Genomic DNA, 15,419 nt, shown 5'->3' on the forward strand with positions numbered 1-15,419 from the left:
TGTGTTTGGAGCCTGGGAAAGTTTCCATGACGCCAGCAGCTGAGGCTTAAACAGCAGAAGAAGAACAGACATGGCTGGATTTCCCAGCTTTTGTCAAGAAATGGAAGGCTTTTCACTCTTATTCCACAGTAATCAGGCGCTAATCTCCTCTTTATTATCCTCAAATAATCCCACATATCTACTTGTTTAAAGTGTGTTCTGACAGCGTTCGGAAAGATGAAGTGGAAAATGTGATTAAAGCTCTTAGATGAGAACTGGTTTGCCAGCGCTCATCCTCTGCAGGTTCCTGTGTGTTCCCATGAAGACATTAACAGGATCGGAGGAGATTAATTCCTCTGCAGGAGAAAGGGAGGAGGAGCAGCAGCAGGAGATCTGAACCGGTTTAAAGCTTTTTGGAGGCTGTGAATAAGAGCAGGAACGTTAAAATCCTGCCACCCTTTATCCTCTTTAAATGAAGAAGATGTTATATTAAACAAAGCAGCTATTGAAACAATTTAATCATTTCTGTCTGTAAAATACTGTAATTCACAGCCAAACGTTGTCTTCCCCACTCCATTATCAAATAATTACTGACTTTATTAAAGTAAAAAGCAACAGTGAGATCTTTGTAAGTGTAGGGTAATGAAAATAAACAACTTTTTCTGCTTCTTCAATTAATCAGCATGATGCTAGTGAAGGAAAACCAGTGGTGTCTGTCAGCAGAGCCAGAGGCAGCAGTTTTAGGAGCAGCTCTGCAGATGTGCTCTTGGGCCAAATAGCAAAAGAATGATGGTTGATTATTAAAGGTTTATTCTACAGAAGCATATTGCTGCCACATATCCAAAAAAGAGCAGGACCTATGGCTGGCTCCTCATGAAGCGGCTCCATTAGACCGATGGGGAACAACCTGAAGAGTGTCGGCTCTTTCAATTCTTCTTGGAGAACACACTGATAAACAACGTCAGAAGATCTCTCCAGGTCTCAAACAACCTAAAGCAGAACTTAACTTAATCATGTAAACCAGCCAGAGAAGAGCTAACGGAGAGTTTTGAACCCCTGAAGAAGGAAATGAAAGACGTAAAAAATGAGACAGCTAACAACACCACCGGCTGGGTTCAACATGTCCAGCAACAAGCAGGTTTCAGGATGCTACCATAGCAACGGACTACTACTAAAGAAACATCTGTCGTGCTGAAGGTCTGGAAAACTGAGCTACGGAACCCTCAGTGCACACATCTGTAAGATAATAAAAACCTTTGACTATGATATTTATGACAATGTGAAAGGAAAAATGATCTTGTAATGAAAGTGAGCTGATTAAAAAGTGAGCTGATAGTGGGGGTGTGGACTCTGCCCAAGGTGTAATTAATATGTGGGAGCCTGAGATGAACTAAAAGTACCCGATCACTCTTTGTTTTGGCTAAAGTAATTTACTAAAACAGAGATACATCCTAACATAAGTTACCATAAGTTGGAGATGCAGCCTGCAGATCTACCCCACAGGCCCAGGCAGACCGGTCGGCCCAGAAGTCCAGGTCTCCTTGTTCTCCAGGCAGTTCATAAGAAAAAGAGAAATAGCAAAAATTCTAAAGTTAAAAGGTTGCAAACATGCTCATTTCATGCTCATTCCAGATTCTTCTCTTTCTTTTCCTTCACATTTGAGTTCTAGAGTTTAGTTGGAATGTTCAAGAGAAGGAGAATCATTAAGCAGCTCAAAAGAAACAGCTGCCAGATCAGAGTCAGGCTAGAAACTCACCTCTCAGCTATGGATCATGATAAATGAAACCAGTCCTGAGATGATGAAGTATTTTATTTATCACACCTCTCTGCAAGGAAAAGAGGTCGATCTCATTTGACCACAGACAGGTCAATTTCTAGTCAAGCATAATTCATAAAGAGTCTGCAGGGAGATTACTAATGGACTTATTAATATATGAGTTCCGCTTTATTTGTACAACCATCTCCACGATATTACAGCACATCTCTGGAGACTTAAACTTGCACCATTTGGAGCGAGTGCTGTATCGAACACTTCCACTTGCAGGAAGAGCTTTTACCATTGAGCCATTTATGGGAACAATCTGGTCTGGTGGACTTTTAAGGAAGCAAACTCCCACAGGCATGTCCAAACCCAGTCCTTGAGGGCCACAATCCAGCCTGGTTTTCTATCCCACTGAATGCATTTTCAGCCTGGTAGGACAGAAAACCTGGCTGGATTATGGCCCTCGAGGACTGGCTTTGGACATGCCTGCGGGAACTTCACCTTCTATCACATCCCTCTTTCTCAGGAAAGACCTCTGGTCCACTCCTCTGGTCCACTCCTCTGGTCCACTCCTCCTCTGGTCCACTCCTCCTCTGGTCCACTCCTCTGGTCCACTCCTCCACTGGTCCACTCCTCTGGTCCACTCCTCTGGTCCACTCCTCTGGTCCACTCTTCTGGTCCACTCCTCCTCTGGTCCACTCCTCTGGTCCACTCCTCTGGTCGACTCCTCTGGTCCACTCTTCTGGTCCACTCCTCTTGTCCACTAATCTGGTCTACTCCTCTGGTCCACTCTTCTGGTCCACTCCTCTTGTCCACTAATCTGGTCCACTCCTTTGGTCCACTCCTTTGGTCCACTCCTCTGGCAGAAACTGATCCAGTAGTTGACATAAAGCTCCTCCCAATTAAGACATCCACCTCCCCCTCGTATGGACTGGGAACTTTGTAAACAGCCCATCAACGGTGGGTACCCTACAGTGATTAAATGTGTGCCCCTTAAAATAGCGAATTCTTTATATTTATAAAAACTAAGTGAAAAACTGATCCTGATCCAAAAATCTCGCCTGAAAAATCTCCTCTGACTCTGTGGGGTCAAATAAAGCAGCTGGAGCAGCAGGACAAAGGAAACCTAACCTTAACTTACTTAAAAAATCTTAAAAATACAGCACATTTTAAGGATGATTAACCAAAAATGCAATGATAGTGCAACAGGTCAACAGGTCAGCGACTCTAAAACATAAAAGCGACTAAATGAAAGGAGAAGAATCCACCTCTCATAAAGCAACCCTACTTTATGAGAGTTGGATCAAAAGGGTTCTCAGAAGGGTTCTCAGAAGTCCAGCAGACCAAAATACGGACGCTTGCACAAATGAGGAGGACAGAAACTGCCTGCACCTCAGGACATCCCAAAAAATGGACCATCACCAGATGTGATGTGATCAACAGAAGGACTGGAACATTTTTATAGTTTTATATTTATATTCATATTCTATTTTTAATTTATTCTATTTTATTTCTTATTTTATTATATTTCTATTATCTTTAATAGGTTTAATGGGGTGTAATGGTGGTGGGAAATTTTGTACAGTGCTGTACGTTTCTTTGGAGATGCTAATTTCCCTGATGGACACCCCCTAAAGGGATCAATAAAGTACTCTTGAATCTTGAATCTTGAATGTGCTGACAAAGTCTCTAGAAGGGACTTTTTCACCTTAGAAACATCGCAAAGATCAGAAAACTACTGACATGACATGATTCTGAAAAGGCATTCTCCTCTCCTCTCCTCTCCTCTCCTCTCCTCTCCTCTCCTCTCCTCTCCTCTCCTCTCCTCTCCTCTCCTCTCCTCTCCTCTCCTCTCCTCTCCTCTCCTCTCCTCTCCTTCCAACATATTTCATGATATGTTGGAAGAAATTTAACGGGAAGATAATCAGGAGGTTGTCAGAGACCCCAGTCTACCAGCACCAGCATTTCAGTGGTTTTCAGTGAGTTGGATGAATTCTGACCCTCCAATAAACAATATGTGGCCTGAACAATAAAGGAAATATATCAGATGTATGAGATGACAACCTACCAGAGACGTCAAAGACATTTTGGATGTGAAGGTGGAGTCTTGCCACGTGAATACTGTTATAGTCAGGAACCCAAACAACCTGAACCAGATCTTAGCATTAGTCTGATATGTACACTTGATTTATTATTCTTATTTGGTGCTTTTTGTTCTATTTTTTCTATCTGTATTTATAGTCTTGTCACCTTTTTGATGTCACTAATGTTATTGTGTCCCTATAAGCTCTAAATTGTGCAGAAAACATAAAAACTAGCAGATATATTGAATCTGGCTCTGCATGATGGATTTGGAATGAAACGGAATTTCAAACAAAGGTGCTGCAGATCCGCATTAAGTCACTAGGTGGCAGCAGCACAGCACCAGAGGTCCGTCCGTCCTACGACCCCCCCCCCCCCCCCCCCCCCCCCCCCCCACACACACACACATTTTCCCGTGCGTTCCGTGCGTGTTTGTCAGCACCTGCACCCGTTTAGTCTGTGTAAACTAGTTTCCTCCATGACTGACTCATGACAGACGTACGCTTGCAGTAACGGTTCCAAAGCTCCTGGCAGCACATGACACAGATCCAACGCTGGTTTCTTTACAAGCTCTTGAAGGTGGACACCAGGCAGTCGGTCCCAGCTGAACCTGGGTTTCCCCATCAGAGGGTCTGGAAACTCATATCAACAATCCTGTTGTGTGTTTTCTCCTCTGAAGCTCCTCAGAGAGGATTTATCATTGATTCCACAGACAACTCACGCAGTTCCTGGCTTGGTTTTAATAAAGAACTTTTATTTAAACTGGAACAAACATGAAATAAGCCTGACATTTAAAGAGTAACCAAAAGAAAGAAAAAGTATTGATTTTGATTTACTGTGGACTGAACCTCTCTCGGCCGCTGGGAAAGTCTCCCCATTAAGGCAGAAAGCAGTGGAAGATGGATGGATGGATAAACTGAACCATAATCATTCAAATCCAGAACCCAGCGCAGCATATTTATTCCCCATCTGTCACTGGAGCACTGGAAGGAATATCGATGCAGCAGTCATACGGGAATTCTTTATTCTGACATTTAGGCTTGTATTACAGTCCAAAAGGCACACTCAGTTTATGGAATATGTGGCCTTGCAACACATCATGCACTTTGTTAAATATGCCATTTCTGTGCAGCAGCTGAACTGTGAAGTGGGTGTTAACACCTAAGACAATAAAGTCGAAGGAAACAGGTTAAGAATTAATTGTGCTGCTAGACAGAAGCAGGCCCTGTCTAACTACAAGTAATCTTTCTAGATTCCATGATCTTTGAAATTTGATCTTTTGAAATTAAATGTTATCTTGGTCATCGGTATTGATTTTGAGTGGTATTGGTCCTACAGACGGTTGGAAACCTGCCCCCTGGTGGCGGGTCTGAGGTCTGCCGACTGTGCTCAGGACCCCGCTGTCACCGAATCCCTGCGGTGGTCCGTATCCCTGGGTGCTATGAAAGACTGATGGTCCCACTCTGGAGGTCTGGAGACCCTGTACCTACATGTTAATGAGGATGAGGGAGCAGAGAAACGCCGTGTTTGCAGAATGGGAGCTTTTGATAGACGGGAGCCAAATGAGTGATTGTTGAATAAAACCCTGTGGGCATGGGCAGCTATCCTACGTAATGCTTTATTTTCATTCACTATTTTGATATATGGTCTCATTTCTCTCTTTTTTCCCAGTCACTTCATCCTAACTGTGTTACTTTATGTTCTATATCTGTTTAAGATTATTTTATTGTGTGGTTTTTTTTTTATTCATTTATTTTTTTTTAACCTTTGACAGTTGTACAATATGATTGTTTGGTCGTAACAAGAATCGTACCCCAGTTAAGCCGGCAACAACAATATGACAGCTTCTCTCTGAATCGCTGGGGGTCACTGAGGGACCTGCCTTTGGTCCCTGGTTGCAGTGGGCTGCAGCTAATCTCTCTGGAACCAAGTGAGCTGACAGCTTTCTGTTTGCAAACCGACAGCCAATTAGCCCGGTTTTTGCAGTCATCGAACTCTATTCTGGGACTTGGACTTGATGTTTAAGCATCACAGTTCTGAGAAAAATTAGGGCTTTCTTCTGAATCACACTGTCAGACTAAAAGCTTCCTCATTTGACTGGCTGTGTGTTTGGGCTGGCCATCATAGCAGTATTGACTCACTATGAGATTATAAAGGCAGAAACTCTCTGTTCCAGACCTCAATAGTAGAATCAGCAAATGTGATAGATTTAACCAGGAATGAGCGTAGAAAATGACCTACGACCTACAAACAGATCAGATCAGATATGTATGAATGTTAGCCAAAAGCAACAAGAATGTCTGCCAAGAATTGGATTATGAGGATCTGGGACATAAAGCCTGAGTAAAAAATATGGTGCGTTGACCTGGTGCAACTCTGAAATCCTGTCTTTGACGTGCAGGACGGTGAATGCTGATACATCACAGATGTGGCTCCAGACTCTCTCAGCAATATCTGAAACCTGTAAGCAACCACAGACCAGAGGATTTAACCCAGTTGCAGGCTTAGCTCCAAATACTAATTCAGGAAAGCAAAGAACATGATGGAAAATGACAATCACACATGTCTTCTGTCCTCATTGTCCATCAGTCAACTTTCATCATGCTTTATGTAGCACCACCTTAGATGAGAGCAGACCCCAGAAATACTAAACATCATTGCATCATTCCAAGTTTAACACAGAAAAAAAGTGGCATTGCTGCATTAATTGCAGAGAATGAATTCATCTTGTGTTATGGGAGAGCACAAAAACAGGACAACGGCCTTCTATGAATGTCCTCAGGACAACTCATGATGTGCCTCAGGAGTTTCAGTGGCCTCTACATGTTTCTGGGCCTCTTAGTGAGGTGGTCTATAGATGGATCTCCTGCCAGACCTGCATGGGCGAATCGGTCCAATCCTGGATGGACTATGATGCAAGGTGCTGGTGGCAGATGCACCAATACGTGATGTCTCAGAGGTCCTTGATTGGATTCAGGTCTGCAGAATGTTTAGGTACCTACCAAAAACATGTAGAATTATAAATACAATCACATAAGAAGCATGGACAGAAATGATTAAAGAACATCAAATTGCACATATCCAAAACAATGAATTAATAATAATCCCGTATTACCTGTTATATTAAAGCTTTTAATGAATAAAATTAGCACCTTGATCTCTACCTATCTAAATACTCCCCTTTAATTGATTGAGTTAAGTGTTCTTTTGAATATGAGACATTATTCGTATTATTTAAGTGAGTGTAGATCCACATATAGCATAAAAAAATAATAATTTCCTCCATTCGTCTCCGGGTGGCTTTTTTGATCTTCTATTTTCCATCCTTCAGCCCCAGAATCACCTACCGGTAATTACTCTTGACCCCCCAATACGGTGACTCTGGGTGATAATTTTTGCTTTTTTATTGATTTCACATAACCTTTACAGTGGTTAAGGTCTGAAACAGAAACGTGTCTAAACCATAATCAGGAGTGCTCATTCCCATAACTTGATGTAATGTGTGCAAATGCAACTTTGTGGCTGTTTCTTCAAGTAAAGCCAGAAAACAACACAGACAAACCTGATCGCAAGGAGATTTAATTCTCATAAAGGCAAAGGTGCAATGGCTGGGTAATGTGCAGGCACGTGGGCAGAAGTGAACAGAGAAAAACTCACAAGGAAGGCAAAAGCAAAAGTCTGATCTCAAAAAAACGAAGGAAAAAAGAGCCAAGCGTTACCACGGAGGATCTACAACAATCTGGTGACGACAGAAGAAGCAAGTCACTCTGAGTCAATCACCCACATGAACTGCAAGTGAGGGAATTGGTGTTTCTGTCCTTCAACTCACACATTAAATTAGTCTCTAGAAGTGCCTTTTTTTACCTGAGAAACATCACAAAGATCAGGAAACTACTGACAAGGCATGATGCTGAAAAGTTAGTCCATGCATTTGTTACTTCCAGGCTGGACTATTGTAATTCTTTATTATCAGGGTGTCCAAACAACTCTTTAAGAAGCCTCTAGTTGATCCAAAATGCTGCAGCCAGAGTTCTGACAGGTATTGACAACAGAGATCACATGATTCCTGTACTGGCGTCTCTTCATTGGCTGCCCATTAAATTTAGAATAATTTTTAAAACCCTTCTTCTGACCTACAAGGTCCTCAGAGGCCGAGCTCCATCCTACCTGGAGGACCTAGTGACACCTTACCAGCCCAATAGACCACTCTGCTCTCAGAATGCCACCACCTTCACCCATGTGTACTGCTTGATGGGATGTTTTACCCTTCGCACATCTACTACCCCCAGCTCTGCTCCCAGCCTGGACAACACAACAGCAGACTGGAGATGAGGCTCTTGTCCAATCGTGTCCAGTGTGAAGTCTGTGGTGCAGTTCCAGTGCCCCCCCCCCCCCCCCCCCCCATGACTACACACCTGTCCTGACCACACTGCTCCACAACCAAGGAGACTTTCTGAAACAGGTCTGAAACAGCATAGATGTTTATCAGACAGAAGGTGAAACTCTGAAACTAACAGCTAAAACTAGCTATTAGTGAGCTCTTATAATGATCCTCCTTTTTTCAGCTTTAACATCTTTCTTATAACAGTCATGTGTTTCTTTAGACGTAAAAAATTCCTTTTATCTGGGATGTTGACTCCAACAATCTCCCAAGTGCACTTTTCAAGAACTCTTGATCTGAGAAGTAATCAATCACCTTCACAGACTGGCCAAAGTTTTCATCTGGGAAGTTGTTAATGTCCTCCAGGGTGTACAAGTCTCCACTAAGTGACTCGGAGTCTGCTACAGACGCACAGTTAGAGTCAGAGCTATACTCCATCACCTCCTCCTCTTCCTGACCAACAGTCTGCATCCCTACTGGCTGATCTCCGAGCTGTACACCAGCAGCCTGACTTTGGTCATCATTGACCATCTCAGCTCTTGTTCCTGCTGTTCTGCTCTTGTTTGCTCCTCCTCCTCCTCTGCTGCTCCCATCCGAACCACCTCTTCTGCTCCTGCCTGAAAGTCCTCTGTTGCTCCTTTTCAAAACGTCCCCTGTTACTCCTGTCTCATCCTCCTCTGCTGCTCCTGTCTGAACCTTCGCTCCTGTTGCTCCTGTCTGAACCTCCTCAACACTCAAAATACCTCATATTTCAAGAGCTAGTGCACACCAGGTAGTGTCCCCCTCCATATCTCACCCTCTCCTCTCCTCTCCTCTCCTCTCCTCTCCTCTCCTCTCCTCTCCTCTCCTCTCCTCTCCTCTCCTCTCCTCTCTCTCTACCCAGCCGGCCATCAGCAGGAGGGTCCCCCTACATGAGCCCGGTCCTGCTCAAGGTTTCTTCCTGTTAAAGGGGAGGTTTTCCTTGCCACTGTTGCTTGTCTGGGGTTAGGCCCTGGGATTCTGGAAAGCACCTTGAAACAATTTTGATTGTAAAAGATATTGATATATAAATAAGATAATAATAAGATTGATATATAAATAAAGATTGATTTGATTTGATTTTGATTTATTTGGGATAAATGGGACGCAGATGGCGACCCGAGTACTGACCCGAGTGGCGGTCACAGTGAGCGAGAAAACCTGAAAGTATTCACCAGAGTCACTCTGCTCTCCAACAAATCAGTCACTAATAGTTTCTCTTCAACAAACACCACCACTCCTCTTTTCGTCCTGAAGTCCCAACTGGTCTCCTACAGACAGGAAAACCTCCTCCACCGGCACTGACGGGTCAGGTTGAACCTGCACCCCGTGTCGGATTGAAAGAGAGAGCGTCTATGAGGATGCCATCCCCACAGTAAAGCACGCTAAACCCTCCTCCAAACTGTACCAAACCACCCCACAATTACCAACCAGAATATGGTACACCACGCTCACCACGCCCAACAGCAAACTCCCAGCATGCACTTAGAGAGAGAGGGAAAGAGACAAAGAGAGAGAGGGAGAGAAAGAAGTTTGCTGGTAGAAAAAACAGAAAGAAGATGTAGCAGAGAAATGATGATGAGGTGGAAGCTGATATAATTTGCCTGTCAGAAATCATTAGGCCTCAACTAGAAACGCAAGCACGCACACACGCATGCACGCACACAAACACACGCACACTAACTCACACTGGTTTTAATTCCAGAATCTCATTTCAGATCTGATTAATTACTCTCTCACGCTTGACAAAGAAAATCAGCAGCAAAACTGAAGGGATTAACATGAATCCCCCCCGCCGCCACACACACACACACACACACACACACACACACACACACACACACACACACACACACAACCATGATAAATGCATTATTCATCAGTTTGCTTCAAACTGAAAATTTAAACATAACAGCGATGGTACATCAACTTGGGGTTCTAAACTCAGTTTTAGTTTGGGTCTGGTCTAAAAGCAGAATCATGTTCAGGATGTGATCAGGTGCTTCTTCTGCCTTGTGGACCTCCCTCACTGCCAACACCTCCTGATGTCAATTGTGCCATTTACACAGCAGGACATTCTCTGTTTTTAAAAATCAACTATGGCAAATACAGAGGAGGAACACAATAAAACACTGTTAGTCCAGTTGGGCTTTTTTCCAAAATCACAGGAATTAAAATTATTCTGAGTCAATACTGAATTATAAAACAAAACACAGAAACAAATGTGTATGTGTAAAATACTGATTTGTTATGTCAGAAAATGCCACTTAAATTTGGGAAATTTCCTTTTGTAATAACCAATAAAAAGTCTGTGGCAGTTCAGTTGGAATACTTGGAGGATTAGTCCAGGGTCAGTCCAGGGTCAGTCCAGGATCAGTCCAGGGTCAGTCCAGGATCAGTCCAGGGTCAGTCCAGGGTCAGTCCAGGATCAGTCCAGGGTTAGTCCAGGGTTAGTCCAGGATCAGTCCAGGATCAGTCCAGGGTCAGTCCAGGGTTAGTCCAGGGTTAGTCCAGGGTCAGTCCAGGGTCAGTCCAGGGTTAGTCCAGGGTCCGTCCAGGGTTAGTCCAAGTGAAACCACCAACAAACAGGCAACAAAGGAAAGAAAGCTGAGGAGGAGTAGAGGAGGTGGAGGTTCAAGTGAAGGTTGGGGGGAGGTGGATCCTGCATCCAATCACATGTTACAAACAACTGATGAATCACCTGCAGTTAAACACCTACTGCATGACAGCGAAATGAACATCAGCCTTGAGCGTGATTCCTTCAGGAACGTTAACAATACTTGTCACTACTACACTGATGAGCAGCTCAACAATGCTGTTAAGACTGAAAAGCCAATTTCACTTATTTACCTCAACAGTAGAAGCCACTTTATTGACTATTACAGAGTTTGTTCGTCTTTTAACATGGTTGTTTCACAATATCATCTGACAGCTGGATGGATGGTGTAAAGGGCACAAACGTGGACTATTGGAGTTAGTGTATAATCTGACCACCAGAAGAACCAAACATGGTGAACCATGGTGAGTTCTGTTGGTTAAAGAGAAATGACCGAAAGTACACGATGGTGGAAAAACTGTCAACTGTGGTGGATTATGTTTTAGAGTGTGTTACACTAGAAACCTGTATAGAAAAAAAGACAAGTTGCAAACATAGATTGGCTGGTTCTGTCATGAATTCATGTTTCTCTGAGGGGATTTCAGGCCTGACCTATTAAATCCTCATAATTATGAGACAGAACATTTCAACACACTGTAAAGTTTTGACCTCCAACCCAAAACCAGCCAACCAAGCATGCTAACTACCCACAGTGCTACACCACAGTAGTACCACAATATACTCAAATGTTCCTCAATATTTAAAAAGTCCTATAATAAAACCATTTGAATGTTTTTCAAGAAAGCTAAAGATTGAAGATGACCAATGGATTACAAAGTGTCTGTATAAATACAGAAAAAACACTTTCTGAGGAGAATTCATTAACCATAGAATGAAAGTTGTGAATAGACACTGGTAAGAAATAAAGAAAAATATCCTCTGATCAAAATGATGCTAAATGAACCAAAACAGTAATAACTGACATCAAAACCTTTGAACTGTATTTTCAATCCGTCGTTTCAGACTGGCCACGTTTGCAACAATATGAAAATAGTCAAGTCAAACCAAAGAGAAAAGTTTTGGAGATAAACAAAACTTTACGATCTACAGACCCACTTCTCCTCCCCAAAATTCTCAAAAAACCTAGAAAACAACAGATTAGATGATTTCATTGACAAAGACAAACCGCTCTCTGAAGGCCAGGACAGAATCAGAATTTATTTAAAAAAACAGGAAACACTTTGTGAAACTGGGAGTCATCATGTTTGGGCATTGTCTTTGGTGTTCCTCAGGGGTCAGTCCTTGGCCCAAAACCATTTGTCTTTCACATGAATAATATATGCAAGACATCACGTCTGTTAAACTTCAATAATGTTTGCCGATGACACAAATATCCTGGGGTGTGGAGAAAAATCCCTCATCTGTGGCTCAAAATCAAACTTGTTCAGAATCTGCTCGTCGAGTGAACTGATGTTTTCTCAGCTAATTGCTTCTGTCCCTCCTGATATATAGGAGAAGCTTTATATTTCTGACATGTAAACACTTAAAATACGGGGGTAGATAGTCAACAGGAGATAAGTTAGAGTGTAAATAGCTCCAGCACCTGGTCGTTTACACAAACCTCAAGGCGTCAGTAATAAACTGAACACAAATACAAATGTTAGCAAATGTTTAATAGCCTGCAAATAGGTTGGCTTTACTCAAGAACTCAACATAAAAAATACATGCAGACCTGAGTGTATGTGTACGTCTATGTGAGTGTTGTGTTGTAGAAGGCTGCCAAAAGACTCAGAAGATTGTTGTACGAAACAGTCAAAGAACGGTTTAGATCAGAAAACCTGACAGAGAAAAAGGTAATTATGGTTTTAAATACATATGTCACAACCTCGGTAATCGTTTCTGCATATTCATTATGCAAAACCTTGAAAACAGTGACAGTTGAAGAAAGGTAGATCATCAAGGATCTACTTGTGGATCCACACAAGCGAATCAATGTTGTAGCTTCCTCTGGACTCAACATCTTCTTACTGAAGTAACACGTTCATGTATAAAGTAAAATATAGAATTTTTAATTGCAGTAAAAAGAGGATTTCTGGTTAAATGAGGCATATTTTAAGGAAAAATAATGGACTATTGATTTATATTGTAAATAGGAAACATATACAAAAAGAGAAATGTAATAGTATTTTCATATATTTGACATGATAAATCAATGTCTGCTGCTGATTGAGACCAGGAAAAAAACACAAACTACGGGCTGATTTTAGTTCAGGTTGTTGCTGTACAATCACCCTTTTTCCGCACAGCTGCTTTACATTAAGCTAGAGGACACTTAATCATGTCCAGATCCTAATAAAATTTAATTAAAGCTGTATTCAATGGGTTGGTCATTTTTCAGATTGTATTAGTACTTTATTATCAAAACTCATAATTCTCTCTGAGTTGGTAGCAGCTTGAAATCCAATCCTGTGAATCCATCACACCCTCAGAAGCAGCTCAGTGTCTCTGCTGTATCCTGTCTGTATGTCGGTGTGTGACAAGTGCACTGTTCTCCAATGGGTGATTTATCACTGTGTCAGACTGCCGGTACACCTCTAATCAACAATGGAATCGTTTCATATGCACTTCTCTTTTGTAGCCGCGGTGCAGAGTGTCACCTACACTGTGTGTGTGTGTGTGTGTGTGTGTGTGTGTGTGTGTGTGTGTGTGTTTTCATCACTGCTGCTGATGCTAATCTGTAAGAATCAAATATTAACACTCTGTTCATATATTTTTCCAAGCTCTTGCATCAAAATGTGAATCATGTCTTCAGCTTTTATTCTGATCCCAAGCAGGATTTATTATGAGATGGTTGCTGAGTGAAGAGCTGCTCGAATCATCCTGGGCCTGCAGTTCACGACAGATATCATCAGAAAACGCTAGCTGAAATGAACAAACACGGCTTCGCAGTCGGAAGGCTGCCAGTGGAAAGCTAATGCATATGGTCACACGGGGACCAGTAAAACAGCTGTTAGTTTGAACCCGTAGGTCATGTTTACCAAATATTCTTGTTTTTCATTTTGCCTGATTGTAAAATCCTTTTTTACACAAGATGACATACAATATATGTCTGCATTTTGTACCACACAATTATGCATATTCATTATTTATTATCCTGCGTATACTCTTTTCAAATGCAGGTCAATTACTTCCCACCCATCACAAACTCACATGCTGCCCAAGCAACAACTGTTATTAACACAGGTTTTGTCTTCAGCATCTAAAATATCTGTTTAACGAGAACCAAAACACTCGCGGAGCTCAGACCTCTGCAAAGCGGCTCATTTTGCCACATACTCTGACTTCTACCTGTACTATCATGTCCATTAAATGCAGGTGTTTTCTTAGGTTTTATCTAGTGCCTATTGTGACTTAAAAGATATTCTGAATTTGGCCTCTTAAGTTTTGCATTTTGAGTCCTAATTCAATTGCAACAGTCTGAACTGAACAGTATGATTCCAGCTGACTCAGCCCAAGTCCTTGCTCACTTCACAAAGGATCCCTCCTCATCTAATGCAGAATCCAAAATGAGCAGCTGCTGGAGCATCATCAGCCTCATGTTCAAACAACTCTTTAGAGAAGAAGCCTCCAGCTGATCCAAAATGCTGCGGCCAGAGTTCTGACAGGTATTGACAAAAGAGATCACATAACTCCTGTACTGGCGTCTCTTCATTGGCTGCCCGTTAAATTTAGAATAATTTTTAAAACCCTTCTTTTGACCTACAAGGTCCTCAGAGGCCTAGCTCCATCCTACCTGGAGGAGCTAGTGATACCTTACCAGCCCAATAGACCGCTCTGCTCTCAGAATGCTGGTCTACTTGTGGTTCCCAGAGTTTCTAGGAGTAGAATGGGGGGCCAAGCATTTAGCTACCAGGCCCCCCTGCTATGGAACTAGCTCCCTGTCCAGGTACGGGAGGCTGACTCCATCGCTACTTTTAAGATCAGACTTAAAACCTACCTTTTTGAAAAAGCTTATTGTTACTAATTCTGTAGTTCCAGTTACTATCCTAAACAAACTATCATACTTAGGGGGTCGTCTAATCATTAGGTCACATCTTAGCTATGCTGTTATAGGCCAAGGCTACCGGGGTCCAGAAACATGATCACCTGACAGGCCTCTGTCACCCCACTGGGTCATGGTTTCCTCTTCCCTCCTCTCCTCTCCTCTCCTCTCCTCTCCTCTCCTCTCCTCTCCTCTCCTCTCCTCTCCTCTCCTCTCCTCTCCTCTCCTACCTATTCTATCCTCTACCTGTCCTCCCCCTTCTCCTCTCTCTCTACCCAGCCTCCCATCAGCAGGAGGGTCTCCCTACATGAGCCTGGTCCTGCTCAAGGTTTCTTCCTGTTAAAGGGGAGTTTTTCCTTGCCACTGTTGCTTGTCTGGGGTTAGGCCCTGGGATTCTGGAAAGCGCCTTGAAACAATTTTGATTGTAAAAGATGCTATATAAATAAAGATTGATTTGATTTGATTTGATTTGATTTGATTTGATTTGATCATCCTGACTTCTGACTTCATTTTATCTCCCGGGACAATGTCGCTGACTGGGGGCCAGTCTGTCGTCAAG

This window comes from Takifugu rubripes, chromosome 6, assembly GCF_901000725.2.
Source record: "Takifugu rubripes chromosome 6, fTakRub1.2, whole genome shotgun sequence".
In the NCBI taxonomy this organism is placed as follows: domain Eukaryota; kingdom Metazoa; phylum Chordata; class Actinopteri; order Tetraodontiformes; family Tetraodontidae; genus Takifugu; species Takifugu rubripes.